Raw genomic sequence first — 16,331 nt, 5'->3', positions numbered from 1 at the left:
ACTTCAAATATTTTCCTCTATAGCCACTTTGAATGAACCGAATACCTTTACAAAGCCAGGTATTACATTGTGAAAATAGTGATGAGATCAGTCTGCATGTGCATCTGCTGATGCATTGGGGTACCAGTCATAAACTGCACCCTTTGGCATCTGTCACCCTGGGTTCACATCCATGCAGCTGTAGTTGATGCATTATTTTCGGCGCGTTTTGTGTTTTTAAACTCACTATTTTGATGCGTTTTGCTTTTTTTTTTTTTCTTTTTAACAGACTGTGAATAGCTGGTTGTTAGGGAGAGGACCGGGAAGCCAGCCGCCGTATCCTTAACTACCGATGAGTCTTCAGCTGTCAGAGGGGAACGTTCCCCGCTGACAGCTGAATGTAAAATAGAGAATTGCTGGCAAAAAAAAAAAATGTAAAAAACTGTGTGGGGTCAACCCCCCAATTCATAGCAAGCTCTTATGCCTAGGGCAGCCAGTATGAAAGCGGAAAGCAGAGGGACTGGCAGGAACACCAAGTATTTCACACAAAGGCAGCAATACAAAGAGAACGGGATAGTTTAATACAAATACATGGTATAAAAACAATGTGATTCATAACCCCCCCTTCTGAACCATACCAGGCCACATGCCCTCAACAAGGGCCTCCTCCCCACAACCCTGGCCGGTGGTTGTGGGGGTCTGGAAGTCTGGAAGACCCCAGATCCCAGTCCCCCCCCATGTGAATGAGTATGGGGTACATAGTACCCCTACTCATTCACGTAAAAAGTGTAAAAAAGACACAATACAATTCCTTTATTAAAAAATTAAAAACAATGTCCCCCGATGTAGATCCATTGTCGATCACGACGCCCACCGCTACCACCGCGGACCCAAAAAAAAAAAAAGTTCCGCTACCACCTAAGGCACCCAATGTCTGCCTGCTCAGCCATCTGACAATAGCGAAGGGGCAGGGCCTGGTATGGATCACATTGTTTTTTATCAATTTTTTTTATTGCCAGCAATTCTTGTTTTTACATTCAGCTGTCAGCGGGCAGACCCGCTGACAGCTGGTGACTCATCAGTTGTTAACCACTTAAGGACCAGCCTCGTTTTGGATTTTAGGTGTTTACATGTTTAAAACAGGTTTTTCTGCTAGAAAATTACTTAGAACCCCCAAACATTATATATGGTTTTTCTTCTAACACCCTAGAGAATAAAATGGTGGTCATTGCAATACTTTTTTTTTGCACCGTATTTGCGCAGTTTTTTTGGAAAAAATTCACTTTTTTGAATAAAAAAATAAGACAACAGTAAAGTTAGCCCAATTTTTTTTATATTGTGAAATATAATGTTATGCCAAGTAAATTGATACCCAACATGTCACGCTTGAAAATTTCGCCCACTCGTGGAATGGCGTCAAACTTTTACCCTCAAAAATCTCCATAGGCGACGTTTAAAAAATTCTACAGGTTGCATATTTTGCGGTACAGAGGAGGTCTAGGGCTAGAATTATTGCTCTCGCTCTACCGGTCGCTGCGATACCTCACATGTGTGATTTGACCACCGTTTTCATATGTGGGCGCTACTCGCGTATGCGTTCGCTTCTGCGCGCGAGCTCGTCAGGACAGGGGGGGTTTTAAAAAAAAAAAAAATTTTATTTTTATTATTTATTTTACAATATTTTATTTATTTTTACACTGTTTAAAAAAAAAAAAAAAGGTGTCACTTTTATTCCTATTACAAGGAATGTAAACATCCCTTATAATAGAAAAAAGCATGGCAGGACCTCTTAAATATGAGATCTGGGGTCAAAAAGACCTCAGATCTCATATTTACACTAAAATGCAATTAAAAAAAAAAAAAAAAAAAAGTCATTTAGAAAAATGACATTTGAAAAAATGTGCCTTTAAGAGGCGTGGACGGAAATGACGTTTTGACGTCGCTTCCGCCCAGCAGTGTCATGGAGACGAGTGAGCGCCATCTTGGCCTCACTCCTCTCCATCCAGACAAACCATGGAGGAGGATGCGATCGCCTCCGCCGCTACCGACAGCTCTGGTAAGCGGAGAAGGGCACCGGATCGCGGCGGGAGGGGGGGGGCCCTCTCCCGCCACCGATAATAGTGATCTTGCAGCGAATCCACCGCAGGGACCACTTTTATCTGAAAGCCGGCCGCCGCACGAAAACGGGGATACCGGGGTTATGGCAGCTAGCCATAACAACGATATCCCCGTTCAAAGTTTGGACGTACATCGTCGTGCGGCGGTCTTGAAGTGGTTAAGGATGCAGCTGGCCGACTTCCGACTTCCCACTTCCCACTTCTTAACAACCAACTTTACACAGTTGTTATGGGTGCGGGTTCATTATTTCTATTATACGCAAAATGCAATCTGCTGCATAGAAAAAAGTCCCTAACCCTTTTCAAAATTGCACCGGTTGAAAAATGCAAAGATGTGAACGTGTACCATAGGAAACCATGTTAAATGGACTGTAGTGCGTATCTGCAAACTGCAAAACTCACAAAAAAAAAAAGCATAGGTGTGTGAGAAAAGGTGGCTCAACCTTGGGGTTTTAGTGTTACTGAAAATGAGCCCTAACAAGGAAACTCCCCTTACTTTGCGAGACTTCCTTGAACTTCCTGTTGTGTCCCTGAGACAGGAAGTGAAGTAAAATCTCCCCAATGATTCACAGACAGCAAAAAATAAGTGACAGGAGATTAAACCTTTCCCTACTTTACCAAAAACTGAAAAAAAAAAAAAAAGTTGGCTATACAAAAATTTAAAAGTGGTATTAAACCCAAAAGCAAACATGTATTACATTGCATCTTGCACATTCCTAGGTGTGCCGGCTGCATTTTGTTTTTATTTTGTTTTTTTCTTCTTTCTTCTATTTTCACCTGATGAGCCAGCAAGTAAGTCTTTTGTTTTTTCAAAAGAACAAGCTTTCCTGCAAATGCATACCTCCCAACTTTCTGAAATGGGAAAGAGGCACACCTGGCACACCCTAATCACCATGTGTGGTGCAGATTCTCTCTGTTTGGGGGGCGCAAACAAACTGAAAAATTCTGAAAAAAAACCCCCATCAATTGCAGCCTCACTGTGCCCATCAAACGCAGCCACTGTGCCCATCAAACGCAGCCACTGTGCCCATCAAACGCAGCCACTGTGCCCATCAAACGTAGCCACTGTGTCCATCAAACGCAGCCACTGTGCCCATCAAACGCAGCTACTGTACCATCAAACGTGGCCACTATGCCATCAAACGCAGCCACTGTACCATCAAACGCATCCACTGTGCCATCAAACGCATCCACTGTGCCATCAAACGCATCCACTGTGCCATCAAACGCGGCCACTGTACCATAAATGCGGCCACTGTACCATCAAACATGGCCACTTTACCATCAAACGCAGCCACTGTACCACCAAATGCGGCCACTGTGCCATGAACGCGGCCACTGTACCATAAATGCGGCCACTGTACCATCAATCGCGGCCACTATACCATCAAACGCGGCCTCTGTGCCCATCGAGTGGACACTTACCCTGTCTCGCGGGGCAGCAGGTGACGGCGGCGAGCGATGACCTCAATGTCTTCTTCACCGTCCTCTCCTATGATTGGATGCCTGATAGGCGTCCAATCACAGCGCCTGTCCTTTCAGTCAATCAGGTGACAGGTAACAGATCCGAGCACCTGATTGGCGGAGAGGTGGTTCTGTGTTAGGAAAGCGAATATTCATTCACTTTTCTAACACAGCTGGGTGAACTGCGAGTGCCTGGCATGGCATGGCGCTTGCTGTTTACCTTTTTTGACGCCTATTAGGGCCTATGGCTCTAATCAGGTGCTTCAAAAAAAAACCCTGCCGCTGGAATTCAGGCGCCTGGCACCCAAATGGGGCCGAGCGCCTGAATAGGGGGTGACAGCGGCGGTAATGGATAGATTCATGCAATGCATGAATCTATCTATTGGTGATAGAGGGGGTGGCTGGAGAGAGGGGGGGGGGGGGGCGCCCGTGCGTAAGCTGCAATATATTATAGTTTAGGTTTTGGGTTTATTACAGGCCCCCTGAGCAGCGATAGACCCTACTATAGATATCAGAAAAGAAAATACAATGCAGCTAAACAGCTTTTTGCTTTAAAAGAACAACTGTCTGGGAGAGTCTACTGAGACATAATTAGATAATTAGTTTGCAAAAGAAAAGAAAAAAAAAAGAAAAACGACGCACATCAACATAAAAAAAAAGAAAAAAGAAAAAGACCCTTGCTAGTCCAATTTGCTTTTGAGAAAAAAAAAATCTACATGACATCTAATAACTAGAGTACAAATTTCCTGACCAACGTTCTATTATGTATTTTTTAATTGTAAATAGCCCTTTATAATTGCTTCTTATAGGAAGTCATCTGTGTCTGCTGCATGTCCTGCACTGATGAATTCCGATGGTGACATCATTAGGACATAAATGCAGAATACGCGAAGCATGAGTATAATTACATAGAAATTGTTTACTGCTCTGCTAGCTGTACATAACTGAAGCAATCATGAAGGGGGGGGGGTGATTTTGTATTTTCTGTATGTTTTTTGCCAGTGTAGCCAAATCCCGGAGCCCCAGAGGCCTAATGGTGACCTCCAGAGTTAGGGACAGCCGACATCCTTCTGTGTAGAGTGGGGTACAAGGCATGGTGGGTATAATGCAAGGTGGGTTAATGGGTGCCAGACACTTCTTGAATGCAAAGAGATTTATTGTCTCTTGAACAGAACTAGGGGAGAGAGGGTTAGGGCCAGGACACCCTTAAGTAGATGCAATGTTAATTGGCAGACTCCAAGACTTCTATAGGCAGACAGCCATGCAGGGAAAGGCACCCAGCCGGACACCACATCTGCATGAGTAGGATCGCTGTCTCCTATGGCAACAATCTTGAAACAGCTTCTAACAAAGGTTGTAATGAACTCTTTCACTTCTACAATCTTCTACTGTAGATCTTCACTCAACTGAGCTCCCAGTTTATCACTAGACTAACAGATCCACTCGCCACTGGATCTCCTGAGCTCTTCCAATCTTCTTACTCAGTATCTTCCTCAAGCGTAACCCCTGCTTCCCTGCTGGGTCCCTACCTTGGCACTCACAGATACTCCTCAAGCGTAACCCCCACTGGCCTGCTTGGTCCCTGGCTTGGCACTCACAGATACTCCTTAAGCATCACCCCACTGGCCTGCTTGGTCCCTGGCTTGGCACACAATAATGCTCCTCAAGCATCACCCCACTGGCTTGCTTGGTCCCTGGCTTGGCACACAATAATGCTCCTCAAGCATCACCCCACTGGCTTGCTTGGTCCCTGGCTTGGCACACAATAATGCTTCGCAAGCATCACCCCACTGGCTTGCTTGGTCCCTGGCTTGGCACACAATAATGCTCCTCAAGCATCACCCCACTGGCTTGCTTGGTCCCTGGCTTGGCACACAATAATGCTCCTCAAGCATCACCCCACTGGCTTGCTTGGTCCCTGGCTTGGCACACAATAATGCTCCTCAAGCATCACCCCACTGGCTTGCTTGGTCCCTGGCTTGGCACACAATAATGCTCCTCAAGCATCACCCCACTGGCTTGCTTGGTCCCTGGCTTGGCACACAATAATGCTTCGCAAGCATCACCCCACTGGCTTGCTTGGTCCCTGGCTTGGCACACAATAATGCTCCTCAAGCATCACCCCACTGGCTTGCTTGGTCCCTGGCTTGGCACACAATAATGCTCCCCAAGCTTCACCCCACTGGCTTGCTTGGTCCCTGGCTTGGCACACAATAATGCTCCTCAAGCATCACCCCACTGGCTTGCTTGGTCCCTGGCTTGGCACACAATAATGCTCCTCAAGCATCACCCCATTGGCTTGCTTGGTCCCTGGCTTGGCACACAATAATGCTCCTCAAGCATCACCCCACTGGCTTGCTTGGTCCCTGGCTTGGCACACAATAATGCTTCGCAAGCATCACCTCCACTGGCCTGCTTGGTCCCTGGCTTGGCACTCACAGATACTCCTCAAGCGTCACCCTACTGGCCTGCTTGGTCTCTGGCTTGGCACACAATAATGCTCCGCAAGCGTCACCCCACTGGCCTGCTTGGTCCCTGGCTTGGCACACAATATTGCGCTACAAGCGTCACCCTCACTGGTTGGGTCCCTGGCTTGACACCTGCTGAAGTTTCCTGATTCTTCACTGTCCACAGCTGGTGAGAATACTGCTCCGGTACTTGCTTCAGCTACTCTCCAGTAATAAGGTGGATGGTCCCTTAATGACGACAGCTTCCCCTCTACCTCCGACTACAGCTGGTTCTCCGGTCAGCAGAACCGTCACTTCTGGTGGGACTGCAAGCCACAATCCCAACCGTATGCTGCTCTCCTGCTTCTGGATAGGCCCTCAGATAGCCTAGCAGCCAGATAGGCCTCAGGTCTCTGGCCTAGAAGCCCGGGGCGGCATGACACATGTCCACCCAGACAGCCGCCCAGGTGGCACAGAACCCCAATCGCCTGACTCCACCCAAATATATTGGCCCGTCCCATCAGGGACCCAAGAAAATCCCTGCCCATTGGCTGAGACACCCTATTCATTTCTAATCTGTCCTTACAATGCCCTTGTCTTATCTAATGCCACCAGATAACCTGCCATCTAGTGACAGAAGAGAGAAGTGCAGCAATTCCAGACTTAGGGTGAAATCAATTGACCTCGTATCAAGTGGCCAGGGCAACTATCACTTGACAAATAAATTTACTAGCAACCCTGCCTAAACATCAGGGTGCTATACCAGCCAGATTCTGGGGCTGTTTTCTTTAATTATTTTCAGCCAATGGTAAACTAGGGAAAAAAATGCATGATACGTGTGTTTTATGCCTTTTTCAGACACTCCCATGGAAGTCTATTGGGCCAGTGTTGCCCTGTCTTCTTCCTGCTGCTGAACTTTCCACAAATGTTTTTGCATTTTTTTTTCCAGCCTCAAGGGCTTTGTTGTTTTTTTTCTTTTCAATTATTTTGAGCCAATAAGAAGCTAAGGAAAAAATACACTGTTATGTGTGTGCGTTTTTCACATTTTTCAGGCACTCCCATTAAAGTCGAATAGAACCAACAACAGCTGCTGGATACTGTAGAAATCTTTACTGCAGAGGTGCCCTGTCTTCTTCCTGATGCTGAGCTTTTTGTTTAGAGTTTTTTTTTAGATTGTTTAGATTTTTTTAGATTGTTTGCACAAATGTTTTTTTTATTTTTTATTTTTTTGCCAGTTTCTGGGACTTCGGTGTTTTAAAGAAAATGTTTTCAGTCAATTAGAAGCTAGGAAAAATAATACATTATATATATATGTGTGTGTTTTGCACATTTTTCAGGCAGTCCCATTGAATTGGGGCTAGAAGTGACTGCAGAGGTGCCCTGTCCTCTTCCTGCTGCTGAAAAGGGAACACTGGCCCAAAAAACATTGTGAAATGAATAGCTTTCGTATGAATGGCTTCCTGGCATTCCTTAATATATGTGGCCCGTTTTAGTATGATCTTCGCCCTTTACCCCAATATATCTTTGAAGCAACTTGCATTACTTTTTTTCTTCAGTTTTTAAGACATTATCTCTGTTGATGTCAGTACAGCTCCTTTTATTGTTACAATTGGATAGATGATAAAAGGAAAATGAGACCAATGTATGAGCAGGGTCAATTTACGTTCTACGAATGTTCAGAAGAACATATGGAAATACATTATCCTGTGCATTAGGTGTTATTTATATAGCTATTTGCATTTAATTATATACAGAGGTTCTGTAGTGCAGTCATTGTATCGTTTTAGTACCCTCAATGTATTCAGTTATTTTGTTTCATCTAGGTAGATCAGTATATGCGAGATCTCAACTCTGTTTTTAAAGTTGAGACCCGCATGTGGGGCAGTCCGGAAGCGGTTAATTGATTTTAAACAGAAAATATCACATTTGGCCACACGATGGCATCAAGTATCATAAGAAGTTCCTATTATACTTAGTGCCATCTAGTGGTCAAATGTGGTATTTTTAAAAACCTTTGAGTAGCAAATTTTTGGCAGTATTTGTGCCTATAGGTAAGCCTAGAATAAGATTTACCTATAGGTACTCTAAATATCTCCTAAATGTGCATCGTTTAGAAAATATTTAGTGTATACTGTGCATGATGATGTCATCGGCGCATGCGCTCTGAAAGAACGGCAGCTCCCACGTGAATGCTCGCGGGAGTGACGTCACGTGGCTCCGGCCAGTCACACAGCCAGAGTCTGTGGCCCCGGAAGGTAGATGGGTGAAGATGGATACGGCCACCAGCGGGGTTGACACTGGCTTCGTTTGCAGGTACGTGTCACATAATGTGCTAGTATGCGATGCATACTAGCACATTATGCCTTTACTTTGCAGGGAAAGGGGAACATTTTTTTTTTTTTCCCGCAGAATTTACTTCCTCTTTAATAACATCTTTTTTGCACCATCTGCACAGAATGGATGTACATTCATTCCGTGTGAATGGGGCAATTTCCTTTGCTGGATGAATGTTTTTCATTGATTTTAAAGCAGTAATAAATACGAAAACAAACATTTATTATATCTCAGCTTAACGGTTCTTAGATATGAGGGCTGTAGTAGTTTCCTTTTTTTAGGCTTTCTTTGTTATATTTTCATCTGCTGATCCAGCCGGTAAGTCTGTTGTATTTCAAAAGCACAAGCTCTCCAGCAGAATGTATCAGTTTACAAGGATAAGACAAACTATTTATTACTGATAGGGGTGCTTTTATTTATTGTAAACCCTTTATCCCAAAATATTTTTTTTGTTGTTGTTGCTGTAACAGATTATAAAGAGTTAGGTAAAATTTGGCTTCAATTTGTAAGTGTATTCAAATCTGCTAGAACATCTAACACTCCCCCTCGACTGAAAATGCTGCTCTCTAAAGGTGCCCCCTTTGCTCCTTCATACAGACTGGTGGCACTCTAATACAGGAGGTGTGTTACTGGCCAGATCACCAGGTGAAAACAGAGGAAAAAAGACAAAGAAAAGAAAACAAATGTAGCCACCACATCCAAGGACCGGTAAGCTGCAATGTATTATATTTTTTTATTTTGGATTTAATATGGCTTTCACGTTGAAAAATACCAATTTTGGCCACTAGATGACACATAAAAATGTCCTATTATACATAGCTCCATCTAGTGGACAAATGCTTTTAACGCAATTAAAAAACCTTTGGCTGGTGCCATCTAGTGGACAAGTGCAGTGTTTTCCATTTTAAATCAATACAAAACCTTCAACCAGCACAGAAAATAACCCAATATCATTTGTTTGCCCCATTCTCACAGAATAAACATACATGCCCTTTTCTATTGGGCAAAATGCTATGTTAACTTTTTTTTTATAAACACCCCCCTAAGTGACAGTTCAGAGCCCAGTTTTGCAATTGTAAAGAAGGAAAATGGGGGGAAAGAAAAGTGAAAGCCTGTCTTTAGTTAATGTAAAATGAAAAAGAGTTAATGTGATACCTCATCCATTTTCTTGGCTACTACAACGACACAATCCAATCCCGTGAATCTCGTGAGAAGTTTCCTCTGCTGATAATGATTTAGGCGTGATTGACGGAAGCAAAGTTTTTTCGGAGGTGCTTTATGTAATCAAATAGTGCAGCGAGGAGGAGAAATCTATTTCATTGATTTCGGCCTTAGGTGCATAATTTAATAGAAGTTTACTGGAAATTTGCTGTCTGAATTCGTACTAATACGGGCGTAAGTGGTCTTTTCCTGTAAATGTCCTCTTCTCCTGCCTCATGGTGGATAGATAGGTATCATCTGTTTGTATCTCTTTTCCACGAATAAACTGCACACCGGGATTTGTAGAAAGGTCTTTAGCACTACAACAAAGGCAGCGGAGATCCTATCCTCCGCTGAGAGAGATCCTGTCTAAACTATTTAGATTAATTTGCTTCCTATCTGCTCCAATGTGCCGTGTTTTAGGCGCACCTGGCCTCCAGCATTAAATAGAGGTTAATATAATTATTATATCGCCTCTGTGATAAAAGGATACTGTCTATTACTGGAAGAGGTGGAGAATGCGGGAAGGATGGAGTCCGTGTTTCCAGGAACACCCCAAATGACCCTATGGCATATCATTTGTTCGGATTAATTGGAGTTTGGGATAAGATAGCTTCGGAAATATGACTCCGCCCCGTTTAATGCAACCCCACACTCGCTAAGGAAAACAATAACTACATTGGGTTAGGTGAAAAGCTTGCCTTAAAGGGTAACCCCTCTCCTCCACAAAACAAGAACTGCATTGGGTCAGGTGAAAAAGCTTGCCTTAAAGGGTAACCCCTCTCCTCCAGAAAACAAGAACTACTTTGGGTTAGGTGAAAAGCTTTCCTTAAAGGATAACCCCCCCCTCTACAAAACAAGAACTGCATTGGGTTAAATGAAAAGCTTGCCTTAAAGGGTAACCCCTCTCCTCCAGAAAACAAGAACTACATTGGGTTAGGTGAAAAGCTTGCCTTAAAGGATAACCCCCCCTCCTCTACAAAACAAGAACTGCATTGGGTTAGGTGAAAAGCTTGCCATAAAGGGTAACCCCCTCCTCCAGAAAAAAAGAACAACTTTGGGTTAGGTGAAAAGCTTTCCTTAAAGGGTAACCCCTCTCCTCTACAAAACAAGAACTGCATTGGGTTAGGTGAAAAGCTGGCCATAAAGGGTAACCCCCTCCTCCAGAAAACAAGAACTACTTTGGGTTAGGTGAAAAGTTTTCCTTAAGGGATAACCCTAACCCTCTACAAAATAAGAACTGCATTGGGTTAGGTGAAAAGCTTGCCTTAAAGGGTAATCCCTCTCCTCCAGAAAACAAGAACTACTTTGGGTTAGGTGAAGAGCTTGCCTTAAAGGGTAACCCCCCTCCTCCAGAAAACAAGAACTACATTGGGTTAGGTGAAACGCTTGCCTTAAAGGATAACCCCTCTCCTCCAGAAAACAATAACCGCATTGGGTTAGGTGAAAAGCTTGCCTTAAAGGGTAACCCACCTCCTCTACAAAATAAGAACTGCATTGGGTTAGGTGAAAAGCTTGCTTAAAGAGTAACCCCTCTCCTCAGGAAAAAAAGAACTACATTGGGTTAGGGGAAAAGCTTGCCTTAAAGGGTAACCTCCCTCCTCCAGAGAACAAGAACTACATTGGGTTAATGAAACACATGCCCTTAAGAGTAGCTCCCATCCTCCAGAAAACAAGAACTACAGGCAGTTAGGTGAAAAGCCTGTCTTAAAGGGTAACCCCTCTCTTCTAGAAACCAATAACTACACACAGTTAATTGAAAAGTTTGCTTTAACTACTTGCCTACCGAGCACTTTCACCCCCTTCACGAATAGGCGGCACTGATGGTCACTGATTGGCAGCACTGATGTGGCTGCACTGATGGGCACTGATGAGATGGTACTGATGGGCACTGATGAGATGGTACTGAAGGACACTGATGAGAAGGCACTAATATGCAACACTGATAGGCACTGATAGGCTGCACTGATGGGCACTGATGAGACTGCACTGAAGGACACTGATGAGGAGGCACTAATATGCCGCACTCAGGGATACTGATAGGTGGCACTGATGGGCACTGATAGGCGACACTTATGGGTATTGATAGGCGTGATGGATAGGCGTCACTGATGGTCACTGATTGGCGGCACTGATGGGTGGGACTGATGGGCACTGATGGATGGCACTGATGAGCAGGCACTGATAGGTGGCACTGATATGCAGCACTGATGAGCACTAATAGGTGCCACTGATGGGCACTGATAGGCGGCACTTATTATAAGAAAATAATGTTTTTAGACAGATAGAGCTTTCTTTTGGTGGTATTTAATCACCACTGGGTTTTTTATTTTTTGTTAAAAATTAGGCACTAATATGCAGCACTAATGAGCACTAATAGGTGGCACTGATGGGCACTGATAGGCGCCACTTATGGGTATTGATAGTCGTCGCAGATAGGCGGCACTGATGGGCACTGATGAGCAGGCTCTGATGGGCACTGAGAGGCAGCACTGCCTGACATCACTGACACCGTTGGGGTCATAATCAGGGTACTGGTAATCATTGCACTGATTATGTGTGCAGATCTTCCCTGTGAGGAAATGCCGCTGATCAGCTCTCCTCTCCTCACACGCTGTCAGTGTGAGGAAAGGAATGCTGATAACCGGTATTTTCTTGTTTACCATGGATTATCGTCATTGGCTCTTTACCGAGATTGGTGATGTGCCATGTCCCAGGGTCATATGATGTCATCCCAGAACGAGAGAGCTGCCCCCCCGGTCATTTCACAATACAGCGGGTGGGAGGTGGTTAAAGTGTAACCCCCCTCCCCAGAAAACAATAACTTGCTGTGGCACCATGCAGTTTTGTGCATGTCCAAATGGGCTGCATTAAGAATTAATACCCCCCCCCCCCCCCCCCCGCGCACTCAACTGCTAAAGAGCAGTGCGTTTTGCACGTGATTATGCACGCATTCCCATCCCCACACGTATGTGAACCAAGCCTAATGCCCTGTACACACAACCGGTTTTCCAACGGAATTTGACTCAAGCTGTGTTGCATACACACGGTCACACCAAATTTTGAGGTGACTTACAACACGTAGGACGGGACTAGAAAACGGAAGTTCAATAGCCAATAGCCAATAGCTTCCGTCTCGTACTTGCTTCAGAGCATGCGTCGTTTTTGGTGCGTCGGAACAGCATACAGACGAGCGGTTTTGCCGATAGGAATTGGTTCCGTCGGAAATATTTAGACCATGTTCTATTTCTAGGTCCGTCAGAATTTTCGACATAAAAAGTCCGATGAGGCATACACACGATCGGAATATACGATAAAAAGCTCCCGTCGGACTTTTTCTGTCGGACATTCCGCTCGTGTGTACGCGGCTTAAGAGTAGAAATCGTTATTTTAGGGGACGGAAAAGAGAACAGAGCTGGATTTGAAGAATCAAATATCTTCTTTCTCCTTTGATATGCATTTCTCAATAACGTTCGTTTTATACCCGCTGACTCTTTTACAGAGCACATTAGCTTGAGGAAAGCATTTAATGTTTAACTGAAGATCAGGAAGGATGCACCTAAAAGCTCCTGATCCTCACAGTCCCTATTGTGTCATACCAGTAGCTGGCGGTGGGTAATGTGCACCGACTGACCTCATTTGCTCGCCATTAACCCTTTTATAACTGAAACGTGACGTGACATTGACACAAGGATTCTTCATCCTATTACCCCAATGATCTGACCTCGCCTTCACCTGCACTGCATTGAGCAGATTGCTGATTCCGTCTTAGCAGAGACAGATTCGACTTAGGCAGAAGGGTAAACATTTCATTTCACTGCCTTCTTCACTACTGAATTCTAGAAGATGGAAAGGAATCACATTAATGCCGTTCTGTATTCATTAATAAATTATTTATTTATTTATTTATTTATTTTCAAATAACAATTTTTATTGATATTTTTTTTCCAAAAACAAAGAAAAAAGAACATTGAAGAATATAAGCACTATGTTCATAACAAGTAGAGAGCACTCATAATGTAGGAAATACATTTGGAGCTACAATATCCAAACTGCTAAATTCTCAGAAAACAATTTAAGTAGCGGGTTCTCAGTTAAATCTATAAAACTGCTAGAACATTATAGTGCAGGATATCTTCATTAACCACTTCAGCCCTGGAAGATTTTACCCCCTTCCTGACCAGAGCACTTTTTGCGATTTGGCACTGCGTCGCTTTAACTGACAATTGGGCGGCCCTGCGACGTTGCACCCAAACAAAATTGACGTCCTTTTTTCCCCACAAATAGAGCTTTCTTTTGTTGGTATTTGATCACCTCTGCGGTTTTTATTTTTTGCGCTATAAACAAAAAAAAGAGCGACAATTTTGAAAAAAAAACGCATTATTTTTTACTTTTTTACTTTTTGCTATAATAAATATCCAAACATATATAAAAAAACATTTTTTTTCCTCAGTTTAGGCCGATATGTATTCTTCTACATATTTCTGTTAAACAAAAAAATCGCAATAAGCGTATATTGATTGGTTTGCACAAAAGTTATAGCATCTACAAAATAGGGAATAGATTTATAGCATTTTAGTTATTATTGTTTTTTTTTACTAGTAATGGCGGCGATCTGCGATTTTTATCATGACTGCAACATTATGGCGGACACATCAGACAATTTTGACACATTTTTGGAACCATTGGCATTAATACAGCGATCAGTGCGATTAAAAATGCATTTTTTTTAAAAAGCTATTTTTTTCTTGGTTTAGGCCGATACGTATTCTTCTACATATTTCTGGTAATAAAAATTGCAATAAGCGTATATTGATTGGTTTGCGCAAAAGTTATACCATCTACAAAATAGGGGATAGTTTTATGCCATTTTTATTATTATTATTTTTTTTTTTTATTAGTGATGGCTGTGATCTGCGATTTTTATCGGGATTGCGACATTATGGCGGACACATCGGACACTTTTGACACTATTTTGGGACCATTGGCATTTATACAGCGATCAGTGCTATAAAAAGGCACTGATTACTGTGTAAATGACACTGGCAGGGAAGGGGTTAAACACTAGGGGGCGATGAAGGGATTAAGTGTGTTCTAGGGAGTGATTCTAACTGTGGGGGGGATGGCCTTCCACTCACATGGCAGCGATCACTGCTCTCGATGACAGGGAGCGGTGATCTCTGTCATGACACTAGGCAGAACAGGGAAATGCCTTGTTTACATAGGCATCTCCCCGTTCTGCCGCTCCGTGACACGATCGCCAGGAGACCGGTGGACATTAAGTCCGCCGGTCCCCCGGGCACGGTCACGCTGTATGCGGCACGCGCGCGCGCTTGCTAGCCCCGCTTCTTAAAGGGGACGTACAGGTACGCCCATTTGCCCACCACTGCCATTGTGCCGACGGATATCGGCGTGTGGTGGTTGGCAAGTGGTTAAAAGAAGAAATGACAATTTTCAGGCAAAAGCATAAAAAGAAAAGGTAAAAGGAAAAGAGAGGAAAACAAAGAGTCAAACGGAAGGGGAAAAAGGGGGGGGGGTCTCAGGGTAGGTCCTCCTGGGTATACCATAATTCCCAAACACGATTGTGAACCTCCAGCCTGTCCTGCATTCTAGCAGTCAGTTTCTCCATCAACTCCACATCTTTAATCCCAGCATACAAGGCATCCGAGGAAGGAGGGAAGAGTTTTTTGTTTTCCAATTAAAAGCTATAAGACATCGTGCAGCCGTAAGGATATGGCACAGCAGCTTCTTGCAGGGTTTAGAAATTTGATAATTTTATTTTTTTTAATGCAATTGAACCTGAATTTGGCTGGATATCAGCCTCCTGTACAACAACCACACCAACGTCTGTTCCCTCTACACTAAACTCCAACACCCAGAAGACATCCTTATCAATACACTCAATATTTTATGTTATGTCATACACAAGAAAAATATATATGTGTGTTAAAAAAAAAAAAATGATATTGCTTGCATTTATAATTTTTTTTTTAAAAAAAGGTTTATAATAAAACATCTCATAAATGTATCCTGTCCTCCTCCGCCTGCGGGTGGATTTCTAACCAAATAAGTTAAGTACAGCATTATAACCATACATGTCTTATACTGAATAACGTCCTCCTGATATCCACCCCCCCCCCCCCTCCCCACCCTCTGGGGCCTGTCATAACAAAAGCCAAAGATTTCAGATTTAAAATATATACAGGATCTGAAAACTTGATGACATAATACATACCTCCAAACTTTTTGAGATGGGAATGAGGGACACCTATCAGCAAAAGTATGCAGGCATAGGACACACCCCTTGCCACACCCCCTTAAAGGAGAATTGTACAAAAAAAACAAGATTGTTTTTTTTACCACTACTATTCCTTTATATTGGCTTTTGGAATTTACAAATGCAGCAATTTAGAAATCAGGTGAAAGGTTTAGCACTGGGAAACACTTTTTGATAGATAAAAAGTGCATTTTATATACAACTATATAGATCAGACCAAAATGAGGGACACATGAGGAGGAATGAGGGACAGAGGGACATTGCTCCAATTTAGGGACAGTCCCTCAAAATCAGGGACAGTTGGGGGCTATGCATAATATATAATATACACAATTATAAGATATAAATATAATAATATTCTTATGAACAGGGCTTTTTTTCTCAAACAATAGGTGCTGGAACTTAACCACGGCCCCACAAAACCCCTCCCCCTACACACACCCTCCAAATCACATCAAATAGTGGGTGTGTTTAGTCAAATTTCATGAAAACGGTAGGAGGGTCTTAAAGGGG

The 16,331-nt window shown here is 43.3% G+C and overlaps 1 protein-coding gene across 2 annotated transcripts in view; it reads left to right on the top strand.

Annotated features, from left to right (window-relative positions):
• The window catches only part of CDH11 (cadherin 11), a 222,427-nt gene that overhangs the window by 80,048 nt on the left and 126,048 nt on the right, over positions 1–16,331 (top strand). The window contains exon 2 of one of the 2 annotated variants that reach the window (XM_073605562.1): positions 8,939–9,049. The exons of the other annotated variant lie outside the window; for it this stretch is intronic. The gene's annotated coding sequence lies outside the window, so the exon portion shown is untranslated. The remainder of the gene's footprint in view (positions 1–8,938; positions 9,050–16,331) is intronic. 2 annotated transcript variants of the gene reach the window in all.

The sequence above is a fragment of the Aquarana catesbeiana genome, linkage group LG11, assembly GCF_042186555.1.
Source record: "Aquarana catesbeiana isolate 2022-GZ linkage group LG11, ASM4218655v1, whole genome shotgun sequence".
Lineage (NCBI taxonomy): Eukaryota > Metazoa > Chordata > Amphibia > Anura > Ranidae > Aquarana > Aquarana catesbeiana.
Note: the sequence above shows the minus strand (reverse complement) of the source record. Positions and strands in the feature narration are given on the sequence as shown.